Below are 13,409 nucleotides of genomic sequence, written 5' to 3' on the forward strand. Positions count from 1 at the left end.
TTGAGATGTACAGTTTAAAAAAAAAAAAAAACTTGGGTTGGACTTTCAGTTATGGTGCTGTTGTTTACAAATTGTGTCAGAGTGAATTCTGAGGGTTAACATTACTTGTCCACCTAAGCAGTTGTATGTCTCTATGCAAGTGGGTGTTTGAGTACTCTATTAGTTGTAGAGAACAATATTGCTTAGCAAATTTTGTTAACTAGCATGCTAACTAGCGATTTCTGCTATTTTGCTCTGTGCTTGCAATGGCTCAAATGGAGGGGAATGTTTTGCGCTTAGTGTAAGCTTAATCTACCTTTTGGCAGTAGCCTACAAATAACAAAATTAATGTTTAAACTGTGCTTTTTTATTTGTTTCCTCACAGGTAGCATCATGAAGGCAGTTTACCCTTAAAAAAAGGACCATCATCGTCAGAAAAGTTCCTTTAACCCTTTAGCTCCCATAGAGGCCGTGAACGTCCGGCCACCTCTCTCCCATAACGCCCGCCGACACCCGGAGTATTTTCATAGCTGAACAGAAGTCATCATGCAGTTTATACAGCTTTCACTTTAGATCACTATTACAGACCCTCAATACCTATATTTTTATTATAAAAAATATTTTGGGGAGATCCTGAACTACAGTGCAAAGTGGCTGAGCTCAAAAGTAGCCTACGGGCTCACTGCTGCTGCCCAGTAGAAAATATCTTTTAAATGCAGTACAGTTCCTAATTGTGCGTTCATGTGGTAATTACCTAAATACCAAACACTGACATCCGAAGCACACATGAACGCCACCGGCCCTTGTAGAAAATTTTGATTAACGACTTTACGAGCTGATGACGTACACAACAGCTGGCTCTACTCTCACCATGGCAACCGCTAAGTTGAAATACTCAAAAACCGGCATTCAGTATGTTCAAATAGTCATGGTAAATGACTGTCAGAAAATATTCAGCATTTTTACCTTTTGACTTCCTAATTCATTTGCTTGCTGTAGCTGATGAACAACAGTCTATTATCGTTTTATTAACAAACAAAAAAATGGCCAGAGTCTCACTCTGGTCCACCATCTTTAAGTTGTAAACAACAACAAAATAGCACATGAACGCAACGCACTTGTAAATACCACTTCACAACTAGATAATATCTACTAGATAAGACCACATGAATACACTATATCTCTTCTCTTGCTTCCCTCTCCTCTCCACAAGCTCTCCCCTCATCTAATCTCTTCATTTTGCTAGTCCTCATCTCTCTTTCTTCATTGTGTTACTGTTTAAGCTGATAACTGTTATCTTTTAAAAATTAAATAGTTAAAGATATTGAAGTTGTCTGTCTTGTGTTACCGTTACCATGAAGGACATCATCTCACATCTCAAATGTATTGTGTAAGTGGTTTGTAAATGTTTTGATGAGAATAGTAAGATCTCTCAGATGTTGCCTCCCATGCATAAGCAATGCTCAACAAGTCATTTGTTGATGTTTTGGAAAGTATGGAAAGATGTTCACTTTAAAAGTTCCCCAGATATGCGTTAGTAATGAGTTGTAAGTCCTTGATCATGCATAAGCAATGCTTATCAAGTCATTTGTTAATGCGTTGTAAAGCCTTATCAGGTTCTCACTTTAGATCAGTTCCCCAGATATACTTAAGTAATGGGTTATAAATCCTTGATAATGCACAAGCAATGCTTATCAAGTCATTTGTTAATGTGTTGTGAAGCCTGAACAGGTTTTCACTTTAGATCAGTTCCCCAGATATACTTAAGTAATGGGTTATAAATCCTTGATAATGCATAAGCAATGCTTATCAAGTCATTTGTTGATGTTTTGGAAAGCATGGAAAGGTTTTCACTTTAAACGTTTCCCAGATATGAGTGAGTAATGAGTTGAAAATTCTTGATAATGCATAAGCAATGCTTATCAAGTCATTTGTTAATGTGTTGTGAAGCCATAACAGGCTTTCACTTTAGATCAGTTCCCCAGATATACTTAAGTAATGGGTTGTAAATCCTTGATAATGCATAAGCAATGCTTATCAAATCATTTGTTAATGTGTTGTGAAGCCATAACAGGCTTTCACTTTAGATCAGTTCCCCAGATATACTTAAGTAATGGGTTGTAAATCCTTGATAATGCATAAGCAATGCTTAACAAGTCATTTGTTAATGTGTTGTAAAGCATGGGAAGTTTTTCACTTTAAACGTTTCCCAGATATGAGTGAGTAATGAGTTGAAAATTCTTGATAATGCATAAGCAATGCTTATCAAGTCATTTGTTAATGTGTTGTGAAGCCATAACAGGCTTTCACTTTAGATCAGTTCCCCAGATATACTTAAGTAATGGGTTGTAAATCCTTGATAATGCATAAGCAATGCTTATCAAATCATTTGTTAATGTGTTGTGAAGCCATAACAGGCTTTCACTTTAGATCAGTTCCCCAGATATACTTAAGTAATGGGTTGTAAATCCTTGATAATGCATAAGCAATGCTTAACAAGTCATTTGTTAATGTGTTGTAAAGCATGGGAAGTTTTTCACTTTAGATCAGTTCCCCAGATATACTTAAGTAATGGGTTATAAATCCTTGATAATGCATAAGCAATGCTTATCAAGTCATTTGTTAATGTCCAGAAACATCCATGAGGGGCAGTCACATGAGCCTCAACTTACTGTTTGCCATGTTACCAGTCATCACACACTAACCATTGCAAAAGGGTTAATTAAGATTTCACTAATGCTAAAGCAAGAGTTTACAAACCGTTGCCATACATGCCTAATAGTACTTGGTAATGGTTAGGTTGTAGGAGGCAACAAAGAGATAATGTTTTTTTTTCATAAATAAAGGCGGGTTATCTGACATTTTAATGATGGTTTACTAATGCTTATCAGAAAGTTCAATCACCATAAACGAATCATTACCAAGAAATGCATAATGACTAACTTGTGATTCACTAAGGGTTGACTAATGTTAAAATAAGGCTTAACTAAGGCTTAACTTTGCTTAGCGAACAGTTACATCAGCACACACAAACCATTTACTAACGGTAGAAGTTAATGATTAAGAAATGAGAAATAATACTTACATAATGACTAACTGGTGATTCAGTAAGGGTTAACTAATGTTAAAAATAAGGCTTAACTAAGGCTTAACTTTGCTTAGCGAACAGTTACATCAGTACACACAAACCATTTACTAACGGTAGTAGTTAATGATTAAGAAATAAGAAATAACACTTACATAATGACTAACTTGTGCTTCACTAAGGGTTAACTAATGTTAAAATAAGGCTTAACTAAGGGTTAACTAATGCTCAAAAAGGGGTACTTATTATAAAGTGTTACCGATTAATCAATCAATCAATCGATCGGAAAATCAATCAATCAAGCTTTAAACCATTCAGTCTGACAGGAATCACTATTTGAAAACCTATGTATGTTGTGTCGTGTGTTAGAGTGTGAGAAAAAAACAAAACAAAGCCTCATACAATTTGTGGGGGAAAATTAGACCGTGCTGACAAGGGCTGGACTGGCCATCTGGCATAGCGGGCATTCTTGGTGGGCCCTACACCCTTATGAGTCCCTACTTTCGGGCATGTGAAAAAAAAAAAACATTTCTTTATTTTTTTCTGAAAATAGGGGCCCAAGAGGGTGTAGGGCCCACTGGTGAGTCAGTTCTGCACCGCTAATTATGAGGGGCCCCTTTAAGCCAAAAGTGTCCAGGCCCTAATTGTCCCCCAGTGCATCCATTGTTGTGACCAAATAAAATGAACACAAGAGGAAAAGCGTCTTGTCAGCTCTGTTTTTCTTGTCACCATCCATCATGTTCGAGGACTAATCCAACTAATGCTTGATTACCATCTGAAATAACAGCATTGGGGGTTCCTTACGACTTCAGTTGCAACAATGGAAAGAAAGACATGATTAAAAGGCATGCACATGATGATGTTATCACAGCAATTGGAGGAGAAGATGGAATTGAACAGGGTGCCCATGGGGGGGAGCAGACAATCAAGCTCAGGAGAAGCCGAACGAGCAGGCGAGGAAACAAAATCTCAACAATAACGATGAGGACTGAAAGAAAGAAAGCGAAAGCCCACCTGGTAAACTCCAACTCCCATTGTCATTGTGACACAGCACTCCACCACACGCAAGTGTTCACTGCACTCAACAAAATTGCATTTCATGCCTCACCCGTGCAAGGGGACAGCCCCAAATGGCGCCCCTAGGGAGCAGTGCAGTGGGACGGTACCATGCTCAGGGTGCCTCAGTCATGGAGGATGGGGGAGAGCACTGGTTGATCAGCCGAACGAGCAGCCGAACGAGCCGGGGGAGGAAGATGAATCTCAACGATGACAATGCTGTGGTGATGATGTGGAGACACGTTCACTGGAGGAGAAGGGGATGGGGGCCTGGGGAGGCAGTGGAGATGTATGATATGCAGGGCAAGTAGTGGGTGCATTCCAATATGCAGACTCCCATCCTCCACTTGTGCTTGTGACCTCACCCCGCCTCCATGGAGAAAACAATAAAGTTTTCCAGCTGTCAGCCTAGCCACAACAACTTTTGGGGATTGCTTTTCATTCACCATCCTGATTGCAAATAAGAAAATTCCATTCGAATTGTGCTTTTGCAAGATATTGAGGTCACAAGCAGACAAGTGAGCAAGGGAGGACAGGAGCATATTGGAATCCACTCACTGTCATTAGTATGAAAAGGTGCAGAGAGGAAGTGGAGAAAGCAGGGGTGTGTGCTGAGGGAATAGGACTGAGGCAACGAGGGTAGATTAAAGAAAGAGGATTCAAATTCCGCTCACCCAATGCAACAGAGTGTGCACAAAGTTGGTCTCCTAAGGGGGCATTGTCCCCTCTTCCTTCTTCTCTGTCTGTGGCGTTTGGTGACAGCTTGCTCAAGACGTGTGCTACCGCCATCTACAGCGCTAAGGGGACTCCATTGATTCTCAACCATAAGACTTCAAATGTCTCCTAACCGGAGGTCTCCTAAAGGGGTGATCACCTGACATCACATGGATCCCGGAAAAGTAGAAACCTGAAGCATCTTCCTCTAATCTACCCTCTTTGACTGAGGGAGGATTGGGGAGGCTGAAAATATAGGGACTTCAAGCTTGGTGCTGTGGCTTCTTCGGATCTTTGCCATCTCATAATTAGGAAATCACTTCTGTGGTCATGAAACCAATACCCTAACTAATATTGGGACACTGTGTCTGAGAGAAAGGGGCAGAGGCACAGTCAGAGACAGAGACAAAATTGTTGGGTTGGTGTTGGTGGTATTACTGTCTTGACCCAGTTCAAATGGCCTTACCCACCTCACTCCTGGGCCGCGCAAAACACATTAAATACAAATGATATGGACACAATTACAGCCTGACTCTTTGTTGCCAAGGCCCTTTGCAAAATGGAAATAATGTGTGTTATTGTGCAGCCTTGGTCTTTCAGAAATGGTACAATAATAAGGTAGTGTAGGTGAGGGAATTTTAGAATCCCATTATAACAAATTCATGAAAGTCTGAAAGGTTTTAATAATTTATACCCCCTCACATTGTATCATAATGAATTGTGAAGGCTGTGTTATTGTTTGCGTTGAGGTGGTTTCACCTTTGGGTTTTTTGTCCATTAAGCGAATATGAACATCCCCACTAGACACTACATATAAATTAGACAGCAGGGGTTTGAACTGACTTGGAGAGTTAGCCTTTGCTAGACACTGATCAAAAACATTCACATGACAGCTAAGCATTCAAACCTACTCTTATTTTTTACTCTTAAAAAGAAGCCACTTACCTATTTAACCAATATTTGCATGTACAAAGTACATTTCAGTCATTGTTTCTACACTGCAGAGTGGTACAAATCTGTATCTGCAAGATATCAAGATATCCATCATCTTGTGTACATGGCAGCATAAATATGTACATAAAGTAGACCCATGCCATCCATTACAATATCCGTCGACTCCTTCAAGAAGCAGCTGAAGACCCACCTCTTCATCCTTGCCAACTCCTAGCTGCCAAGGCGTCATAGTGTCCCAGCTGCCGCAGCGCCCTTACTACTCGCAACCAGCCCTGGGAGGGGGCTCCCCTAGGTGGCCGCTGGTCTCTGCCTGAGGTTTCTTCCTGACTATAGGGGGTCTTTTTTTCTCAGACCTCACTGAGCTTTTTTCCCCCCTTACAAACTATGAATCAAGCGAAAGGGAGTTTTTCCTCACCCCTGATGCCACCAGGGGCCGCACCTGAGCGCCCAATCTCTGTGTGACTATCTGAAAAGTCAACTGAGAGAGAACCGAAACATCCAACATCCAAAACACCATCCACTTTCATAACCAGCAACCAATCTTCATCCAGCCCTGCAGGGAGCAGACAACAGTGCAAGAACAGCAAAGCACTCTCCAGACTTCCTGTCAAGAGGCGGGACTTCCTGTCAGACAGCCATCTTAAACCTCAGTTGAACATGTGCTCGAGGGAAGAAAGAAGCAAATGTTTGTTGAGAGCAAAAGCTCTGAAAGAGACAAACAAACCCAACTAAAGAATCCCTCATTGAACCGGTCAAACGCAACTGGTAGGAGATTTGACTTTCTTGACTTACCTGTTGTTTGAATGTGGAGAAAGGTGAACTTTCATCCTTCATGTGAAATGTTTGGTCTCAGTTGGCATCTGACTTCATTTAATAGTTTGAGACGAAGTTAAAATGTTGTACTTGTCTTAGTTTATACTGTGCAATTGCAATAATTATCAAGTTTGAAGAGCTAAAACTTATGTTGCAAATTCTTTATTTTGTATTTAAACTTTAATGTGGTGATCCATGTTTGAAAGTAACGCAATGTCTCTTTCTGTTATATTGTTCAAGGTTTTCAACCTAACTACCTGAAAGACTGAAACCCCTTCAACAACAATCATTCAACAAATGAACTTTAATAAAAACAACAAAAAGGGGAAAAGCCTTGTTCGAGTTGTTCCTTGCGTGACCTGGCTCTTTTCAAGTTCGAGCGCAATTGAGGGAACCAAATCAAAACACACCAGAACTTGACAGTTGAAAACCAGCGTGGCAACACAGACGAAGGATCAACGGCCTCCAGTCGACCTTGTCTACGCGAGGAACTGCAACTTCAAGAATGGCGGAAGAAGCCACTGGAAAGTCCATCAAACAGCTGAAGATGGAGAGAACTTCAGCAAAGACAGCCTTCAAAAAGCAGGCAAATTACCTCTCAAGAGACATTGAACATCTGACAAAGTCAGAGATTCAAATACAATACAGGGAACTCTGGTCACTCTACAGGGAAGTCAACAATGCGGTCGACGAGTATGAGCTTGGTCTACTAGCAGAGGTTGACGAAGAGGAAGGTAAGGAGAAGCTGGACCCCAAGGAGCAAGAAGACCTTTCAAAGACTGCGGAAGACTGCATAATCAGACTGGAAGAAGTCAGAAACATTGTGCAGTCCAGTCTTTGGTTAAGGTACGCCAAGGGGGAGCTGACCTTCGCCGTGGAGGAGGCAGAGTCGGCATGTGAACAGGCTCACGAAATCCCTGTGACCCTGGTCAACAAAGACGAATACGAGCACCAGGTGGTAACCGTGAAGCAACTTGTTGCCATTGCAATGTCTACACTAAAGGAGTGGGAAGAATGGCTACCCAACGAGGAGAAGGCTGAATTGAATGGCAGAATAAAGGGCTTACGTAGGCTTAATAACAATCTTGTGGCAAAAAAGGGTGAGTTCCTGACCTTGGAGAGAACTGCAGAAGAGAGGCGAGAAACAATTCTTCAGGCCCAGGCAGCACCGCAGCCAGCCCAGCAGCCGAACATCGAAACAAAGCCCACCAGCCTGCCCGGTTTCCATGGATCAAGAAGAGCACACGAGGAAGACTCGAATGATGTGTTTACTTCTCACAATGGCCTGAAAAAAAATGACAAAAACACCAGAGGTGATGAAGAAATCCTGCAAACAGGCAAAGTCTTCCTTCAACCCTGGGTCTGGTCAGGCCAAAGTGGGAGGGACACCCTGGCACCAGAAGCATCATCAAACAAAGACCTCCTTCTTCCAAACCAAAGAAGAGAAGATGACAAAGCCCTGGGAGTCAGTTACGTCAACAAAAATGACAAACCAATCACAATGACCACATTCAACATCTCCAAGAAGAAGAGGAGAAAGAGAGTGGGAAAAAATATTCTGAAAATAAAGATGAGGGAGAAAACTCCCAAGCCATTGACTGAGAGACAGCTGTTGAGCCCAGTAGCTAGCCTGTCCGAGCCAAAAGGTCTTGTCACTCCCACCAAAGAGAGGAGTGCCATTCTGGACAGGAGAGAATCCTTCTCTGCAGCACTGACCAAACCACAGGTCAAGAAAAAAATCAGACCCATTGCGCCATCTAGAGATGCAAGCAGCCCAGTGACAACCACAGGCAAAAGATCAGTTGAAAAGACTCCAGCCAGAAGTAGGCCAAAGTGGGAGGGACGTTTGTCAGAAGACATGGATGTCCAAAGCCACAGTGCCAATACTAACAGTGGTTCTAAAGATGCACAGAGAGACCCCTCCATCACAGCTCGCAGAGGCTGCACCCATCCAAGACACCACCCTCAACAGCCTGTGTTCATCTGTGGAGGAAGGTGTCGGACAATTCCGATGGAAGTTGACCGATGCTGGAGGAAGTGGAATCAAAAAAGAAAAAGAAAAAGAAAAAAGAAGAAAAAAAAATCCCTTCAACAGTTCTACCCAGGGATGTATGACATTGTTCTACTACCCAACAAAAGTAACGACAAACCACCATGGAAAGAAAACAAACACCAACTCTTGTGACCTCTCTGGGTTCCAGAACCGAGAGGTCAAGTGGGAGGTGAAAAGTCAACTGAGAGAGAACCGAAACATCCAACATCCAAAACACCATCCACTTTCATAACCAGCAACCAATCTTCATCCAGCCCTGCAGGGAGCAGACAACAGTGCAAGAACAGCAAAGCACTCTCCAGACTTCCTGTCAAGAGGCGGGACTTCCTGTCAGACAGCCATCTTAAACCTCAGTTGAACATGTGCTCGGGGGAAGAAAGAAGCAAATGTTTGTTGAGAGCAAAAGCTCTGAAAGAGACAAACAAACCCAACTAAAGAATCCCTCATTGAACCGGTCAAACGCAACTGGTAGGAGATTTGACTTTCTTGACTTACCTGTTGTTTGAATGTGGAGAAAGGTGAACTTTCATCCTTCATGTGAAATGTTTGGTCTCAGTTGGCATCTGACTTCATTTAATAGTTTGAGACGAAGTTAAAATGTTGTACTTGTCTTAGTTTATACTGTGCAATTGCAATAATTATCAAGTTTGAAGAGCTAAAACTTATGTTGCAAATTCTTTATTTTGTATTTAAACTTTAATGTGGTGATCCATGTTTGAAAGTAACGCAATGTCTCTTTCTGTTATATTGTTCAAGGTTTTCAACCTAACTACCTGAAAGACTGAAACCCCTTCAACAACAATCATTCAACAAATGAACTTTAATAAAAACAACAAAAAGGGGAAAAGCCTTGTTCGAGTTGTTCCTTGCGTGACCTGGCTCTTTTCAAGTTCGAGCGCAATTGAGGGAACCAAATCAAAACACACCAGAACTTGACACTATCTATGACTTATGATAGGCCCAGCCACTATGGACCATACACATCTAAGAATCCTGGTCCTAACCTACGTTGACCTTATGTCTCTACATTCTCTGTCTATCTCTTCTTCCTCTGCCTTCCTGCTTTTTCTGCCTCTCCTCTATACCTCTCCTTTTAAATCTATCTCTAACAATGTTTTTTTTTTTTCCCATTTGTTAAGCACTTTGAGTTACATGCCTTGTATGACACAGTGCTATACAAATACAATTATTATTATTATTATTATTATTAATATTAAAGCTTCTTACCAATGCAAACACTCTAAGTAGGCCCCTACTTTGGGGAATGAAACTGTTTACACTGCTACAGGCATTTTACAAATGCACGCAGGCTCTCTCTCTCTCTCTCTCTCTCTCTCTCTCTCTCTCTCTCTCTTCTCTCTCTCTCTCTCTCTCCTCTCTCTCTCTCTCTCTCTCTCTCTCTCTCTCTCTCTCTCTCTCTCTCTCTCTCTCTCTCTCTCTCTCTCTCTCTCTCTCTCTCTCTCTCTCTCTCTCAATTATCTCTGACCCATTGAGTTAACTTCTTTATTCAGGTTGACAGATACACATTTAGGCCTATCATAGCATGAACCACATTTTAGTCTGCTTCCTGAGTGTCCCAATGATACCCCTATGTCTCCACATGAAAAGGCTCCCAATTATGCAGGATACTGAGCAGAATATGTACAGGACAGAGAATATGTACAGGATACGTGTACAGGATACTGAGTCCACAGACATGTAATCCACGCACACACATTTTATGGGCATGGCCCAAACTCCCAAAGATTAATACTATTGTTTTACAAGAATAACCACAGCTATTTAATGCATTGCACAAGGGCTGATGCAACATTTTGTACAAATAGCAAGTTACCATATACAGTTGCTATCAAAAGAACAACCAATTTCTAACATAATGATGTGTCTATTATATGCTTAATATCAGATCAGGTGTAAATGGTGAGTGATCAATTACAACCAACACTGTGTGTGTGTGTGTGTGTGTGTGTGTGTGTGTGCGTGCGTGCGTGCGTGCGTGCGTGCGTGCGTGCGTGCGTGCGTGCGTGCGTGCGTGCGTGCGCGTGTGTGTGCGTGCGCATACATTTGAACTTGGCCTTGCTGCACATAGAAACCTGCTGAAAAAGCAAACAAAAAAAGCATAAGGCCATAAATTGACACAAATGTTCGGGGCCCCCCTCTGACCCGATTACGAATAAAACTCACATAATTCAGCAGCAACACACACCAAAATGTGATTATTATTTTTAGAACATTATTTCAAGGACCACTCGGTATACCTTCAGGGCCCACCAGTGGGCCCCGGCCCATAGGTTGGAAATCACTGTGATAGACATTGCCCTTTCACCAACACCGGTTTCCACTACACTGGGACTCCCTGGTGAACCGTTACTGTACTTCATTCCACTACACAAAGCTTCATCTGACCTTATTAAGCCCTGATTACTGGCTACCCCCTCCTGCTGTTGTCAATGATTTAACCAACATGGCTGCATGTATACAACAAACAGCATTAAACAAACAAGCTCATGTGGAGAGGGGATTTATTTATTTATTTATTTATTTATTTATTATGCTAGAATAACAGATACCATGTCAACCAGGGGTCCGTTTCTCGATTCTTGTCGTTGCTAACCGTCTTAAGACCGTCATACCATTCCCTTTGATTTTGTGGTGAGCATCGCTATCGAGAGAGAGACTTCAGTCGCTCTTAAGAAGGAGTTTGCTAACGACGATAGCAAAGACGCTTTCGAGAAACGGACCCCAGAATTGGAAGCGTGAAACAGAAAACACAGAAAGCAGGGAAAAAAGAAGACAGCGGCTATGCCTCCTGGGACGTCAATTATAAATTACAACGTGACCTGTTGAGCCAACATTTGTCAATATGTCATACACCACACAACATGAGACTCCTGAGACCAATACATATATGACCGACAACTGAATGCAATTAACCTTTACACATGCAATGTCTGCATCCCTATGGGAGTCCATTGATGCCGTTTCACACTTTGTTTGCTACTATCACTTCACTTTACTTCACTTCACTCGATTAAGCTCTGATTGCAACAAACCCCCTTCTGCTAATGATTTAACAAACACGGATAGGTGAAACACATTTATTATATTTATTTTTGTTTATTTGTGTTTAAATGATGGATAACCATGACAACCATGACAGATGACACAGTAGGAGACTCTCCTGGGACTTCAATTAAAAACTGCAAACTGGCCAGTTGAGCCGCCATGCCTCAACAACATGATACTGTCTGTCTTACTGTTAGACTCACTACATGACTGACATCTTGAAGCTTTAAAGTCTCTCTCTATTAATCTCTCTCTCTCTCTCTCTCTCTCTCTCTCTCTCTCTCTCTCTCTCTCTCTCTTTCTCACTCACATATGCACACACGCATGCATGCACGCAAGCACACTAATTTTCTGCCCACTCCCTGGGTAGGCATCACTTCAATTTACCATGTTAAGCCTCTGATCACTAGCTACCCCCTGCCTGCTTTTAATGATCCACCCAACATGGATGTGCTTGTACACCTCTAACGCCTCTAACACAAACAACAACATGGGGAGAAGGAAGAGGAGGAGGAGGAGAATGATGGAGGGAGCGGAGGAGGGAGGAGGGAGAGAAGACATGTGGAGAAGAAAAGGGGTAGAACTGGCAGAAGAGGAATATTAAATTATTAAGGTAGGAGGTGGAAAGGATGGGAGGAGGAAAAGGGAGGTTAGAGGCATGTGGAGAAAGGAAGGGAAGGGGAGGAATTGAAAGGAAAACGAAGGACAATAATGCAAAAGAGGGGGGGACGGATGGAGGATGACAAGACATAGGATGGAGGAGAAGAGGGGGAAAAGGGTGGGCAGAAAATGAAAGGAAGAGGAGGAAAAGAAAGGAAGAGGAGAAAGGTAGAGGGAGGGTAGGATAATTATTTTTAAAATATCTCGGTGGGACTCCACATGTCAGAAGAGGGAGAGTCACTTTGGCACAGCAGTGGGCTGGGCTGATGAATAACACCACGCAATAGCACCACACACACACACACACAGACACGCACACACGCAGACACGCACACACACAGACACACACACACAAACACACACACACACACACACACACACACACACACACACACACACACACACACACACACACACACACACACACACACACACACACACACACACACACACACACACACAGAGGAAGAGCGGAAGGGCTGGCAGAGGAGAGAGGTCAAGAAAGGTCGTCCGCCTGATTCATCCATGGCCTGAAAATAGCACTAACTGCAGCAAGAGCCGCTAACAGCGGCCGATATTGAGCAATATTTGACACGCACGCACACACACACATACACACAGACACAGACACACACACACACACACAGAAGAGAGAAGTCAAGAAAGGTTGGCCTCCTAGATCATCAATGTCCTGAAAAAAGCGGCAAATACAACCTCAGCAGCAGCAACCGTCCGATTCCTCCAGACACACACTGACCTGGAAAAGAGTAAGGGGGCCGCTCGGAGCAGAAACACTGAAGCGAAGCGAGACGAGAAAAACAAGCGAGAAGAAGAAAGGAGGAGAGAAGACGAATGAGGAGAAGAAAGGAGGAGAGAAGACGAATGAGGAGAAGAAAGGAGGAGAGAAGACGAATGAGGAGAAGAAAGGAGGAGAGAAGACGAATGAGGAGAAGAAAGGAGGAGAGAAGACGAATGAGGAGAAGAAAGGAGGAGAGAAGACGAATGAGGAGAAGAAAGGAGGAGAGAAGA

The 13,409-nt window shown here is 42.5% G+C and overlaps 1 protein-coding gene across 1 annotated transcript in view; it reads right to left on the bottom strand.

Annotated features, from left to right (window-relative positions):
* The window catches only part of LOC134445522 (VPS10 domain-containing receptor SorCS3-like), a 219,938-nt gene that overhangs the window by 81,142 nt on the left and 125,387 nt on the right, over positions 1 to 13,409 (bottom strand). The window lies entirely within an intron of this gene.

Source organism: Engraulis encrasicolus, chromosome 1 (genome assembly GCF_034702125.1).
Source record: "Engraulis encrasicolus isolate BLACKSEA-1 chromosome 1, IST_EnEncr_1.0, whole genome shotgun sequence".
NCBI classification, from domain to species: domain Eukaryota; kingdom Metazoa; phylum Chordata; class Actinopteri; order Clupeiformes; family Engraulidae; genus Engraulis; species Engraulis encrasicolus.